The sequence below is a fragment of the Cnephaeus nilssonii genome (genome assembly GCF_951640355.1).
Source record: "Cnephaeus nilssonii genome assembly, chromosome: 22".
Taxonomy (NCBI): domain Eukaryota; kingdom Metazoa; phylum Chordata; class Mammalia; order Chiroptera; family Vespertilionidae; genus Cnephaeus; species Cnephaeus nilssonii.
This window is the reverse complement of record NC_137093.1, coordinates 7248773-7262898: the sequence shown is the minus strand read 5'-3', so window position 1 is coordinate 7262898 and position 14126 is coordinate 7248773.

The following is a 14126-nucleotide window of genomic DNA, read 5'->3' as shown; positions in this document are numbered from 1 at the left end:
AAGATGGCTCAGGAAGTCACTCCCATCTCACAGGCGCTTGTGCAATGGACGCTGTCCCTTCTCCCATCCTGGGCCGGCCCTGGGCCTGGCTTTGAACAACAGGATGCAGCAGAGGGGAGGCCTCAGACCTAAGAGATTCTGTTTTCACTTTCTTACAACCCAGCTACCGCGTAAAGCCCAAGCGATCCCACTGGGAAGGCCACATGGAGGAAAAGCCAGTGCCGCAGCTGACAGCCCGCACTGACCCCGGACACGGAGGGCATCGCTGTCTTCCAGCGCAGAGTGCAGCCACCTCCGCGAATGTAACTGACATCCTGTGAGGCTGAGCTGGGCGCCCCCCCCCCCCCCAAGCTCCTGGTCCAAGAGCAATAACACAACAGTTATTATTATTATTTTAAAAATATATTCTTATTGATTTCAGAGAGGAAGGGAGAGGGTGAGAGAGAGAGAAACATCAATGATGAGAATCATGGATCGGCTGCCTCCTGCACGCCCCACACTGGGGATCTAGCCTGAAACCGGGCACATGCCCTGATTGGGAATCGAACTGTGATCTCCCAATTCATAGGTCAACACCCAAATACCGAGCCACACCAGCCAGGCAAAACAGCTGTTATTTGAAGCCACTGGGACTTGGGATGCTTTGTTACACAGCAACAATAACTAACTGATCCACTGACTTTTTTCTGGATGAGCAAAAAAATTGGTGGAAGTCTGGGGCTTTGAGTTAGAGAGGTTACTACTAGAATTCAAGCTTTTCTGGTTTTATGGGTTTGTTTGCTTGCTTTCAGCTTTAAAATGTCAAATCAGGCCCTAGCTGATTTGGCTCAGTGGATAGAGTGTTGGCCTGCGGACTGAAGGGTCCCAGGTTCGATTCCGGTCAAGGGCACATGCCCAGGTTGCTGGCTCGATCCCCAGTAGGGGACGTGTGGGAGGGAGCCGATCAAGGATTCTCATCATTGATGTTTCTGTCTCTCTTTCCTTCTCTGAAATCAATAAAAATATATTTTAAAAATAAACAAATAAAATGTAAAATCAGCATCACCAGATGAGGCAAATTGACAGCATGTACCACTTGATAGGAGGCATCAAGAAGAATACAGCCCATTTCCAATGTGATGTGATGATCCAGCCAGGTATATGTTATTGCCAAGTATATAGCCTAACTGTACTCAAGAAAAAACATACAACAAATCCAAACCGAGGGACATTCCATAAAATAACTGACCTGTTCTCATTTAAAAAAAAAAATGTCAGTGTCATGAAAAACCAAGAAAGACTGAGGGATTCTTGCAGAATAAAGGAGGCTACAGAGACACGACAATGGAATGCCCCAGGTGACCCAGAGTTGCCTTTGGTTATAAAGGACACTGCAGGGACAGATGGTTGGGTCGGAACAAAGTTTGTTGATCAGATAGTAAATAACGCTGTATCAGTGTTAACTCCCTGACTTGGATAATTATATTGTAGGATATATTTTAAAAGGATGTCACTTGGCCTAGCTGGTGTGGCTCAGGGGTTGAGCATCAATCTGTGAACCAGGAGGTCACAGTTCGATTCCCAGTCAGGGCACATGCCTGGGTTACAGGCTCGACCCCCAGTAGGTGGCATGCAGGAGGCAGCCAATCCATGATCCTCTCTCATCGTTGATGTTTCTCTCTCTCTCTCTCCCTCTCTTTTCCTCTCTGAAATCAATAAAAAAATATATTTTTTAAAAAAGGATGTCACAGCTTTTAGGAAATATACAAGGAAGTATTTAGTTAGAGGTAAGGAGGGGTTACCAACTTGCTGTGAAACGGTTCTGGAAAGAAAAGACATCGTTCTCTTCCGCGTATTTATATCCATGGAGAGACGAAAAGGACTTAAGGCAAATGTGGCCAAGTGTGAGCCTGTGAGCAATCTGCAGCGCAATCCCTATCAAAATAGCAATGGCATTTTTTCACAGAACGAGAACAAGTCATCTTAAAATTTATATAGAACCACAAAAGACCCTGAATAGCCGCAGCAATCTTGAGAAGGAAGAACGAAGCTGGAGGAATCATGCTACCTGATTCAAATGATACTACCAGGCTATAGTAATCAGAGCAGCATGGTCCTGCCATTCAAACAGACACATGGAGCAGTGGAAGGGAAGAGAGAGTCCGGAAATAAACCCAGGCCTATATAGACGATCAGTATGTGACAAAGGAGGCAAGAACATGCGATGGGGGAGTGGCATGTATATTCTTCCATAAATGGTGTTGGGAAAACTGGACAGATACGTGCAAAAAATAAAACTAGACCACTTTCTTATCCCACATACAAAAATAAACTCAAAATGGATTAAAGACTTAAACGTAAGACCTAAAACCACAAAAGCCCTAGAAGAAAAGATAGGCAATAAACTCCCTGACATCTCTCTTAGCAAAACTTTTTGGATATGTGTCCTCAGGCAAGGGAAACAAAAGAAAAAATAAACAAATGGAACTACATCAAACAAATAAAAAGTTTTGTACAGCAAAGGAAACCATCAACAAAACGAAAGAAAAGACAACCCACTGAATGGAAGAAGACATTCATCAGTGGTACATCCAATAAGCGGTTAATATTCCAAAACATAAAAGGAACTCCTACAACATAACACCCAAAACAATCTGGTTAAAAAAACGGGCAGAGGACTTGAATAGACATTTATCCAAAATGGGCATACAGATGGCCAATAGACATATGAAAAGATATTCAACATCATTAAGCATCAAGAAAATGTAAATTAAAACCACAATGAGATGTCACCTCGTGCCTGTCAGAATGGCTATCATCAAGAAATCAACAAACAACACGTGTTGGCAAAAATGTGGAGGAAAAGGAACCCTCGTGCACTTTTGGTGGAATTGTAAATTGGTATAGCCACCATGGGAAACAGTATGAGGTTCCTCAAAAAATTAAAAATAGCATTACCAGATGACCCAGTAATTCCACTTCCTGGTATTTATCCAAAGAAACCCAAAACACTCATTTGAAAAGATGTATGCACCCCTATGTACATAGCAGCATTCTTTACCATAGCCAAATTATGGAAGGAACCTAAGTGTGATTGATAGCCAATTGGATAAAGTACATATATACAATGGAATACTACTTGGCCATAAAAAAGAATGAAATCTTAAAAAAAAAAAAAAGGAAATCTTGCCATTTGAGATAACATGGATGGACCCAGAGGATAGTGTGCTGAGTAAAGTAAGTCAGACAGAGAAAGACAAATGCCATATGGTTTCACTTACATGTAGAATCTAAAAAATAAAACAAACAAACAAAACAGAAACAAACTCATGGCTACAGAGAACAAATGTATGGTTGCCAGATGGGAAGGGGCTGGGGGGATGGTTGAAAAGGGTGAAAGGGATTAAAAAGTACAAATTGCCAGTTATAAAAACAGTCATAAGGATGTGAAGTACAGCATAGGAAATAGAGTCAATAATATTGCAATAACTATATATGGTGTCCGATGGGTACTGGGCTTATTAGGGTGAGCACTTCATAAGGTTTATAAATGTCTGATCATTATGTGGTACACCTGAAACTAATATAACATTGTGTGTCAACTGTAATTGAAAAATAAATTAAAAAAGAACATTTGGGGAACCTGGGTGAAGGGCATATGGTGATTCTTTGTACTGTTGTTACAGATTTTCTGTAAGTCTAAAATTATATTAAAATAAAAAGGAACCTTTTTTTTCTTCTCTTTTCTTTTTTTTTAAGAAAGAAGCCGACTGCCGTGTGTGCATGGCTGCCTTCAAAGAGAAAGAACCACCCACCTTGGGGCAGGACTAGTCAGGCTTTTCTTGGAAACCCCTGACTCAGAGTCGACTTTCGACTTTCTCGTCTGCCTCGGAGGCGCGCCTGTGACGGAGCCCTGGCCGGCCGGGGCGCCTGCTCCGTGGCCGCAGGCTGCTGGCATCTGGAAAGGATCAGCAGCCACGGCTGAGCTCACGCCCACCGCCCCAGCTCACCCTGGGAAGGCAAGGCTGGGCTTTGCATGTTGTTGTTTTTTAATCCTCACCCGAGGACATTTTTTCCATTGATTTTTTTAGAGAGAGAGTGGAAGGGAGGGAGGAGGAGGAGACGAGAGAGAGAGAGAGAGAGAGAGAGAGAGAGAGAGAGAGAGAGAGAGAGAGAGATCCACATCCACGTGAGAGAGACACGCTTCGATTGGCTGCCTCCTGCATGAGACCGGGGCCAGGGATCAAACCTGCAACCGGGGTACGTGCCCTTGATGGGGAATCAAACCCGCGACACTCCGGTCCACGGGCCGGCGCTCTAACCATTGAGCCAGCAGCCAGGGCTGGGCTGTGGATTGCTCACCAGGAGACCCACAGACTCCGAGGGGACTGCGGAAAAGGCTTTCAGTGACAACTCCGACTCCCGCCCCTGCTGCCCCAGGAGCGTCTGAGAGCTCCGACCTGGAGCAGTTTTGCTCCTTTGACCTGCCTGCACCAGGCACTGGGGGCGGACAGGAGAGGATCTAATCGCCCCAAGGAACGGCAGCGCAGGCGCATCAGGCGTCCGTGGGACCCTGGCCACCCCGCACTCCCAGGCTGAGCACTGCCAACCGTGCCTGTTTCCGGCAGAGCTTCCGGAGGGGAGCGGGCGGGGCTGGAGGGAGCCCGGAGTTTGGAATCTGAGAGAGCCGGGAGGGCAGTCTCCGACTTCCTGGTTGGGTGACACTGCCCGGCGGCTGCTTCCCCCAGAGCCAAGCTTCAGGCCCCACGGAAATGATCCCGCACGCCTGAGGTGGGAACGCAGCCCTAGGAAGTGCCCGGCAAAAAGCAGGTTTGCACACGAAATCAGCGCTTCCGTTCCACCCACGGTGCCTGAGCACCAACTTGGGGCAGACCCAGCAGGCCCCGGGGGTGTTCTCTGCCCCCTCCCCCCGCCGATCCCCAAGGACGAACGCATCGCCTCCCCTCTCTGTTGTCCTTCTCGCAAGACATCATGATGACACAAGCCCAGGTGCTGAGCATCTGGGTTCAAGTCTGGGCCGCACCTCCGAGTGACTGCGGTTAAGCTCCCCAGTGTCTGTGTGCCTCAGTTTCCCACCTGGAAATGGGGATGGCGAGAGCATCCACCTCTCAGGTTGCTCTAGAGACCAGCTGAACTTACCCAGGCAGATTAAATGCCGACGGTCAATGCTTACACAGCAGTACTACCTGCCAGACACAAGTCAACACTCTACTCTTACTACTCCCATGTTACAGGTGAGAAGGCTGAGGCACGGACGGCATAATTTGCCCAAGATCACAGAGGGCGTAAGGGGCAGAGCTGGAATGTGACCCAGGAGTCTGCGTTCCTAGCCCCTGAGCTCTATGCCACGGGCGTGCAGCGAGGGCTCGGTTCACGCTGGCGGGAGCGGTGCTCCTAGCCGGGCCAGCTTCATGGAGTCACCACCTGTGCACTCACACGGGCCCGCCGCTCAGAAGGGCAACTCCCGTTCATGCTCTGCTGTCGCTGTCGTGAAATTCTCAATAATTTTAACAAGGGCCCTATATGTTCATTTTGCACCAGGCCCGGAAAATGCCGTAGCTGGTCTTGCTCAGAATCTTCCAGAATCCACTTCTCTTCCTTCCTCCCTCCTTCGACTACGGTGAGCTCCTTAAGATCCAGCATGCAGCTCCCTTATCTCTACATCCACCCAGTCCATGCCCAGCAGGGAGCAGGTGCTCCCCTCCTGGCTGGGAGGGGCAGCTGTCGCCCCGCCCCCACCTCCCCTCACACCTGGAGAGGAGCTTTCAGCCCTGGGAGCCGGGGGAACTCTGGCCAGCGGCCACCAAAACCAGGTCTTCCCAGAACGGCAGGGAGAGGGAGGTGCAGCCAGGAGACATGGTAGCTGCTGCAACTCGGGGAAACCCCAGGCAGGCCTGAAAGACCCTAATAAACAGCTAATTGTGCTGCTGGCTCTGTAAACAGTGGCAGCCTAACGTGTAATTAGGCTGCTTGGAGCCAGAGCTGGGCAGGGTTTGCTCCAGCCTGGGACACAGATCCCAAAGTGCAGGCTGTGGTCAGGGCACAAGGGTAAACATGACCCTCCCTAAGCACAGGCAGGATTCGGTCCAAAGGTTCAAGTGCAGCACTTAGGGTGGTTAAAAGGATTTTCCCCTTTATTTAGGGAGCAGGCAGTGTGGGGGGGGGGGGAAGGGGGGAGGAGGGGATGGAGGGATGGAACAAACATTTGTTCAGCACCTACTATGCTTGTTCGGCGCCTACTATGCGTCAGAGTCTGTGCTTGACTGATATAAGAAAGGGGTCCGGGGCCAGACAGGAGGTGATTTTGGGGGACTGGGGCTGGATGCCATGCCTCTCCCCTGCCTGCCTGCCTCTTCCTGATCCACACACATATCTAATGACTGATATTTTAAAACTTGAGGTGAAATTCACAGAACTTCAATTAACCAGGTTCAAGTGTACAATTCAATGGCCTTTAGCACATTCACAGCCGTGTGCGACCACTCCCTCTACCAAGTTCTGAAACATTTTCCTCAGCCCAAAAGGACACCCTGTGCCTGTTACTCATGTGCCCCACCCCCACCCCACGTCCCCCTCCCCACAGCCCTGCCATCACGAACCTTCTTCCTGTCTGTGTAGCTTTCCCTCTTCCGGACATTTCCTACCAACGGACTCATATCATGTGTGACCTGTGGGCCTGGCTTCTGTCACTCAGCCTGATGTCTTAGAGGTTCGCTCACGTGGGAGCAGGGATCAAGGCCTCCTTACTTTTTATTACCAAATAACAGTCCATGGTCTGGGTTCCCCCGTTTTGTTTATCTATTCATCCACGGATGGACACGGGTTGTTTTCCACTTCTTGGCTTTCATGAACATGCTATGAACATGTTATGAACATTTGTGTGCAAGTTTTCGTGTGGACATATGTTTTCAATTCTCTGGCATGCACACCTAGGAGGGGGCTTGCTGGGGCTTACGGAATGCTATCATGCTGCATTTTCCTGTTTTCCACAGTAGCTGCATGCGCCATTTTACAACACACAGGGGCTCCGACTCCTCTATATTCTTGCCAGCCCTGATTTTCTTTTCTTAAAAATAATCATGGGTTTTTCACGGGGGCCGAGGCCAGCCCCACCTGCCACTGGGGCTCCAACACAGCGCCAGCCACGCATCCCGGACTCTCAGGAAAGGCCTAGGCAAGCCAGGCTGCAGGAGGAGCGACCTGGGACCAGCCAGAAAGAATTCCTCTCGTGGGAAGAGCCGAACAGGAGTCCTCCGGGGCCTGGTGCTGATTTCGGCACGGCCGCTGCCCCTGGTGGCATGTGGGGGTGACACAGCTGTGATGAGTTCAGAGAGAACCTGGTCCCTGGGAGCCCGGGCGGCTCTGCCCTGGGCACTCTGAGTGTCCCGGAGGGGGGCCGCATTGGGCCCACGCCGCCAGAGCTCTGACGGCCTGGGCGAGCTGGCAGCGGGCAATGCCCACACAAGGAGAGGCCGTCGGGCCCTCGGAGGTGGCGGGCGCAGCCTGTGTGAACAGTCACGTGGCTTCTCCCACCCAGCAAGGGACCAGGGGGTCCATGGTGTTACGCTCGGAAGAGGAGAGACCAGAAATGTCTGTTTGGCAAACGGCACGAATGCCTCCCACCTCTAAGGGACTGTACACAAGGCAGTGACGACAGGTGCCGGTAAAACTTAACTAGGAGAGGTGGACGGAGCGCTCCCATGTGCAGGACTGTGCCCGGTGCAGGCGCAGGGTCCTCCCGCGGTCCTGGGCACGGGCCGGATGCTCTAATGACGCTCAGAGAGTTACGGTCTCTGCTCGCCTGTTACCAGGATGCTTTAGGCTGCACGTCACAGACTTCACGACTCAGACGGGCTCCAGGGGCCCTAACGGGTAAGAAAAGTCAGTTTCACAGAATGAGACATTGAGGCCGGGCGCGCACTCTGAGTGCACTGCCTGCACCGCGGGCACCGTGGACCTCGCGAGTTCTCCCCATCCAGGGCCTGATGCCCTGGGATCAGCTCTGTCTCGGGGTGCCAGCTCCCCTGTGTCACACTCAGACAGAGAGACATCCCAGCATCTCCTTCTTAGGAGCCAGGAGGCGCTTCCCCAGAAGCCCCAGCAGATTTCCCAGGAGTCTCCTTGGCCAGCACTGGGTCATGTGGCACCAGCGACCCGGTCAGGGCCCCACGCCTGGAGTCATCATTAGAGTAGATTTTGGGGACAGGGAGGAGCGGGGTTTGAACCAGAGCCCAGAGCTGCCTTCCCCTTGACCTCCGGAGAGTCGGGAAAGCAGCCTTGACAGGCTTGTCCTGGGAACCTGTGGCCCCGTTCCCCCAACCGACTTCCTTCAGAACCTGGGCCACCCGCCTTCCATGTGCTCTTTTCCCCCCACTCCCACCCGGCCCAGCCCGGCGTCCAGCTGACCAGTGGCCCTGCACGTCCATTCCCATCAGCCAGCCCGGCTCGGAGCCAGGCCGGAGGACTTTGCGTTCTGCTCCTGGTCATGTGTCCGCCCGCATCAGCCCTTCCTGGCCGCCTGCAGGGCCGAGGCCTCTCAGAACGGTCCTGTTCGGTCAGACTTAACTGTCTGATCAGCAGTTCTGGGCCGAGGGCGCCAGGGCAAGGGCCTTTCGGGTCCTCTGTCTGTCCACACGCATCAGCTGCTCCGGCCCACGGCTCCAGCAGCGCCCGGCAACACGGCCAGGCTTGGCCCCGGCCGTGGAGGACGCCAGAGGGAGCCGGGCAATTAGCACGCGGCCTGTCCAGTTCAGGAGGCTGAAGCCGGAGGATGGGCAGGGGCAGGGGAGTGGACAGTGGTGATGAGGGTTCTGGAGGAGGAGGGGGAGGGATGACAGAGGAGGAAGAGGAGAGGCAGAGAGCTCTGGAGACACTGGCACAGCAAAGGGACCTGTCTGCATCCCCAGCACCCAGCAGAGCGGGGAAGACTGGGTGCACTGGCCTGAAAAATGGGGAGAGAAACCATTCCAAGAGGGAGGAGAAGATGAAGGGAGGAGGGAAGGGAGAGGAAAGAGTTACAGAGAACAGAGTGAAGAGGTGAGACAGGAAGGGGTGAGTCAACTCTGTCTGATTTGTCTTTTTTTAAATATATATATTTATTGATTTTAGAGAGGAAGGGAGAGGGAGAGAGAGAAACAGCAATGATGAGAGAGAATTATTGATCAGCTGCCTCCTCTATGCCCCCCACGGGGATCGAGTCCACAACCTGGGCTTGTGTCCTGACTGGGAATCGCACCATGATCTCCTTGTTCATAGGTGGATGCTCAACCACTGAGCCACACCGGCCGGGCCCATTTGTCTTTACATCTCTCCATTAGCACAGGCCCTGGTACACTGTGTGGCTCCCCAGACCTGAACTAAAGAAGGAGGAGAGGAGATGTTGGGAGAGGAAAGGAGGCAGGAGGGAGAGAGGCCACGGTGGGGGGCGCTAGGCGGGGCAGACCAGGGATGATGAAGAGACAGAGAAAGAAAGGAAAGGCGGGGGGAGGACAATGATAAGAAGAAAAGGAGGGGCTAAACGGCATGGGGGCGGGGGAGGAAGCCAGCAGGACCAACAAGCAAAGGAAGCAGAAGCAGAAAGGTTAGGCGAGCCATGGGCGCGGGAGCAGGCTCATCCTTTGATGAAAATGCACATTAGCAAACGTGCTGGGATCTGACAAGTGCCAACAGGCCCATCGCAGAGTTAAAAAGTGCTACATCTGTCAGGCCTTCGCTGTTTAAGTCAGCACTTTCCTCCTCCTCCTCATGCTGGGATTCTGCAAGTGTGGTTTTCCCCGCACGACTCCCACAAGCATGCGGGCTTGTCAGGGAGCCGGCAGACTTCCAAGGAGCCTCGGAGGGCACGGGAGGGCCTGTCAGGCGGGTCCATGGGGCTGGGGAGAGGGGCATGGGGCTGCAGGGCTGCCCTGAGAGGGAGGGCATGGGAAAGCAGGCGAGGTTTGCAGCAGACCTAGGAGAGACCCAGACAAGGAACTGTCTATCGGGTTGAAGAGTGTCCTTCCAAAGTCATGTCCACCTGGAACCTCAGACTGAGACCTTACTTGCAAACAGGGTCTTTGTAGATGCAAATAGTTCTGGGTCTCAAGATGAGACCATCCTGGATTCAGGGTGGGCGCTAAAGCCAATGGCCGGTGTCTTATAAGAAGAGGAGAAGACACACAGATGAAGAGAAAGGCCACGTGACTCTTGAGGAGCGATCAGAATGATGTGGCTACAGGCCAAGGGACACCAAGGGTTGTCGGAGCCCCCAGGACCTTGGGAAGAGGCGTGGGACAGACTTTCCCTACCGCTCCAGAAGGAACCAACCCTGCCGACACCTCGGATTTGGGCTCTGGCCTCCGGAGCTGGGAGAGAAGAATCTCAGCTACGTAAACCACCCAGTTTGTGGTCATTCGTCACGGCAGCCCCAGGACACTATCACCTCCTGGCCTCGGGGACCACATTGCCGGCTCTTGGGTCTGACGGAACGGTGCAGGACTGTTAGAATCAAGGAGAGTCTCGGGCCCCAAATCTCTGAGCTGGAGAGCGGCTTGTTTTTTTTCCACTTGAGAGCCATGTTTACTTTCTTCTCTCCAGAACTCAGGTCCCAGGACAGGCAGGAGGAGGAGAGGGCTCTAGGGGGCTTCCAACCAGCTGTTCATTCAAGGGCTAATGTGGGGGGGCTCCAGAAATTGCCAGGCTCCAGAGGACCTGGGCCAGGTGCTGGCGAGGGGCTACCCCATGGATGTTTCTCAAGCCTAGGTTATGACCTCTGATAGTTCTGGGTTCAAATCCTGCAACATCCCAGGTGTGTGAGCTTTAACTCTGGGCTTTGACAGCCTCATCTGTGAATGAGAAAGAAAATACCTCGATCGTGTAGTCTTGGGAGAATCAAGGAAGAAAACATACACATAGAGTTTAGACAAGGCCTCAATAAGTGGTGTCGACGAAGTTCTTCCCAAGCCTGTTTCTGTCTAGCCCTGAATGGTGACTGTGGGCCACCAAGAAAGATGGACCATGTCCTCTGGCAACATTAGAAGACTGGACGTGAACGTGTGAAATTATTAGGAAGTCATAAAACACGTGATGATGGCAAGTGACTAGGATCAGGGCAGCCTGGCTAGGACCAGGACTTGCAGGGTTCATGACTACAGTGGCCCACTCATCCTGGACTCACCCAGTTAAGCACAGAAGTCCTGCATCCCGGGCAAACTGGGACAGTTGGTCATCCTATGTGCAGGAGACAACGTCTTCTAGAAATGATTTATCCATTCATCTATCCACATATCCATCTATCCATCCATCCATCTGTGCATCCATGCATCCATCTATCCTTCCATCCATCCATCCATGCATTCATTCATCATCTATTCATCCATCCTTCCATCTATCCATCCATGCATCCATTCATCATCTATTCAACAGTCCACTCATCCATCCATCTATCTATCCATCCGTCCATGCATCCATGCATGCATTCATCATCTATTCATCAATCCACCCATCCATCCATCCATCCATCCATCCATCCATCCATCCATCTATCTTTCCATCCATCCATCTATCCATGCATTCATTCATCATCTATTCATCCATCCTTCCATCCATCCGTCCATGCATCCATGCATCCATTCATCATCTATTCATCAATCCACCCACCCATCCATCCATCCATCCATCCATCCATCCATCCATGTTACCCTTCCTTCCTTCCTTCCTTCCTTCCTTCCTTCCTTCCTTCCTTCCTTCCTTCCTTCCTTCCTCCCTCCCTCCCTCCCTCCCTCCCTCCCTCCCTCCCTTCCTTCCTTCCACTAAACATTTACTGAGAGCTCACCATAGGTCAGACTCTTTTAGGCACTGGTGACCCTGGACACAGCCCTGCACCCGTAGCACTCACATACATAATTGCATTCATCTACTCGTTCAAGAAAACATCTATTGAGCACCTGCTGTGGGCCAGGCACCTTAGGTACAGTGAAAGCAAAGACAAATGACCTCGTTTCTGCCCTCAAGATGCTCAAACCTGGTGAGGGGAAGGGAAAGGAGAGCAAGAAATTCCCACAGTGTAGGAAGAGCAGCCTCAAGTAGGTGGAGAGGCCTCAGGGAGAGAGAGAAGGGACTCCCAACCCCACCCTGGGGCAGGGGGGAATGTTCTGGAAAGAGGTGGTGCTGAGCTGACTCTGAAGGGACAGCCAGCAGGAGCCCGTCAGAGAAATGGGGAAGGGTGTTGAGACCAAGGGAACAGCCTGAACACAGGGAGGCAGGCAGCATGATGAGAGGAAGTGCAGGTGTGGCGCTTCGCTGCGGGGAGGCATGGGCCCACGGGCCAGCGGCAGAGAGGTGGGCAAGAAAAAAGGGGAGGGAGGGAGTCTGGTTTGCAAAGCGCAGAGGCAGTTGGCAGGATTTGTGGAGGAATAGTGGGCTCTGACTGAAGGGAGGTGTTAAGACCCTGTACCCTCCCCAGCTGGGGCAGGGCAGCTGTTCTGGCTGGGGGTCAAGGGTCAGGACCCAGGGCCTGCTGGGACAGAGCAATGCAGGAGACACAAGCTCAGCCTCAGGACAGGCCAACCGCTGGGAGAAACACGGTGGAGAGAGAAAAGCCAGCTGTCTGTCACTGGACTGGACACCACCTAAGTTTGGGCCCCAGCTTTAGGGACTGCTCAGTAGTCCCCTTGGCGATTGGGTCAAAGACGGGCATTGGCCCTACTGATGCTATAATTGTTTCCAACCAATGAATAAATACCTACCTGAGCATCTGGGAGCCGGGCCCCTTTGTGAGAAAGCAAAGCTGCATATTGTGAGGGGGAGGACCTGGGGACCAAGGGGCAGGAGTGGTCCGGGAAGGTCTCCCTGAGCTGACCCCAGTGATTCAGAAGTGCTAGTCTTGGGCGGGGGTGGGGGGGTGGGGGGGGAGGGCAGGGGGGAGAGTGTTCTAGGCAGAGGGAACAGCATGTGCAAATGCCCAGAGGTGAGAAGAAAAGCCAGGTAGGATGGGGTGGGAGATCGGGCAGAGGCGACGCAGGTACAGAAATGGGCCAGGGTCAGACCCAGCCTGTCAGAGGTGGAAGTGAATGAAAACAGTCTCATTCTCATTTGACACCGAGGCCCAGGGAGACCAGCTGCCCACGGTGACAGCTTGTTAGCTTCAGAGCTGAGGTTAGGACCCAGGACCCCGACGTCCCGGTTTCCTCTTGATCTGACCCTGCTTCCCCTTCTGGGGAGGTGAAGACAGCCGCTCTGCAGGCATTTATCGGAGGAGACTTCTCCAGGCGCTGCCGCTGCCCCGAAAAAGGCTTGGCGCAGTTGGCAGTGGGGCACGGCCCCGAGCAGGAGGGCCAGCCTGGGCTCTGCTACAGTCTTTCCGTCTGTCCCTTAATTTCCAGGCCTTTCAATTTCCTGATCTAAGAGAATTTTACAGACGTGGTGTGCAGGGCTGGCTGTAATAACCGTCTGTTGAATAAATGACCCCTTCTGTCTTGGCTTGCAGGTAGTTAAACCTCATGCTGAGAGCAAAGGTGAAATAGTCGGGGGGTGGGGGTGGGGTTTGCTTTGCCAGTGACCTGCAGGCTGTCTTCACTCTTGGGGGCTCCAATTTGTCATTGACAGAACATGACTAACAATGTTTATTTAACTCCTTTGGTGTTTGGAACTGCTTAAGCAAAAATATTGGCCTGGGAAATGCTTCCTGAATTCTGTTATTGGGTCCCCATGGCCTAGCACCCCAATTTCCTCTAGGGAGCCACCTCTCACCCACCATCCCCATGCACAGTCCTTGAGCTTTGGGTAACACTAAATGCATCCTTCAGTTCCAGGTGCCATGTGACTCTGGAGTGGCCAATCAGAACACTGCATTCTCCTGACCACAAGGATTGGATCAGAGATGGGCTTGCAGTCCAATCAGAACCAATGGGACACAATGATTTATTTATTTTTCTTCTCCTTTTCCTTTTCCTTCTCCTTCTCCTTCTTCTTCCTTTAAAAAAGACTGCTCTCTTTTCTGCTGGACTTGAACCTGGACAAATGTGACAGGAGCTGCTGGCAGCCATTTCCTGGAGTTGAGAATGGAAGCGCTATGGAGTTCTGGTGACATTTACACCCCTAGATCCAACAGTGCCTGAAGCCCACCTATTCCCTAAACTTTTCAGTTG